The sequence below is a fragment of the Lutjanus erythropterus genome, chromosome 23, assembly GCF_056507025.1.
Source record: "Lutjanus erythropterus isolate fLutEry1 chromosome 23, fLutEry1.hap2, whole genome shotgun sequence".
Lineage (NCBI taxonomy): Eukaryota > Metazoa > Chordata > Actinopteri > Lutjaniformes > Lutjanidae > Lutjanus > Lutjanus erythropterus.
This window is the reverse complement of record NC_139339.1, coordinates 26879759-26881290: the sequence shown is the minus strand read 5'-3', so window position 1 is coordinate 26881290 and position 1532 is coordinate 26879759.

The following is a 1532-nucleotide window of genomic DNA, read 5'->3' as shown; positions in this document are numbered from 1 at the left end:
CTGATGCCAATATCAATATTAGGGCGTAAAAAAATCCAATATAGATCTATCTGCCAATATAAGATAAATATAGATAAATATAAATATAGAATAAACACATATATCGTAACAATTCCTCAAATGTGGTTAACACATAGCTCTATCATGGAGGCAGGATCTTTTACAGTTGATATAATGATATTAGGGCACTAAAAAGTTAACTTTCACTGGTATTTTTATTAATTATAAATAACTGTAATTTAAAAATACAAATAAAACAAAATATATGTAGGCTTTTACATCAAACCCAAATTCTGAAAAAGGATCAAATATACAGTGAATGCTGCCAGTTAAGCTAACAAGTAAAGCAGGTACAGTTTTTCTCATTCGCTTTTTTAAAAACATTAAGGTAAAATCTCTAACAGTTAGTTTTGTCACAGTGTGTATTCAGCTCCTCTGCCCTCGCAGTAGTTTTCCACTCACCCCGCCTCTGTCTCACTCCACCTGCTGGCCACTTCCTCCTCATCACTTCACTCCACTCACCTGGACTCACAGCTGCAGTTCATCAGCAATCAGCCTGGTCTATAAGCCTCTCCAGTCCACTCACTTGTTGCCTGGTTGTTCTTCGTTCCCGTGCAAGACTTTCCAGTGTTCATCTCTGGATTGAATCCCCGCTGCTGACTTTGCTTGCCTCTGACCTGCCTGCTTCGTCTGTCTCCCAGTAAACGCACCAGCCATCTGTCCCCGACAATGAGATCTGCCTCAGTGTCCTGTTTGTCTGTAGCTGTCTTGACGTTTCCCTCGACGACGCCACAGTGTGTTTCCACTTGGTTACCTGTGGCTGGCTGTGGCTCAGAGACTCTCATTGTGTCGCTACACGTGTTCCTGTGTGAGCGTCCATTGTGGACCTATTTTTCGGCTCATTGATCCCTCACCCGCTCGTCTGCCTGGTCTGACTGCTCGTCTGGTTGCGGATCCTCTGCCTCGTCCCTCCTGGTACTGTTACCTGTCGCTGAACAGAACTGTTTGGGTCTGTGGGCTCACACCACCACTCACAGTCCCACTTCCTGGTTTGGCTTGTTCATCTTTGAAACTCGAGCATCAAAGACTGTGTGCTAACTCATTCCCTGTGTAATGAACTTTTACCTGTGTTGTTTCACCTGCTCAAGATCCTGTATCAAAGGTCTTCACCAAATATCTCTCTGTGCCTGTGTGCTGCAAGTGGGTTCAGCCAATACCTGTTACAAGTTTTTTGTTGACAACAGAATGGAATTTCTCAGCCTCCACATCGAAGTTCCTGAAAGCAGCAACAGTCAAGGTGCTCCAGGATTGGCCAGCCCAGTCACCAGACATGAACATTATTGAAGATGTCTGGGGTAAAACGAAGGAGGAGGCTTGGTAGATGAAACCAAAGAATCTTGATGAACTCTTGGAGTCCTGCAAGACTGCTTTCTTTGCCATTCCAGATGACTTCAACAATAAGTTATCTGAGTCATTGCCGAGACGTATGGATGCAGTCCTCCAAGCTCATGGGAGTCATACATGATATTAAT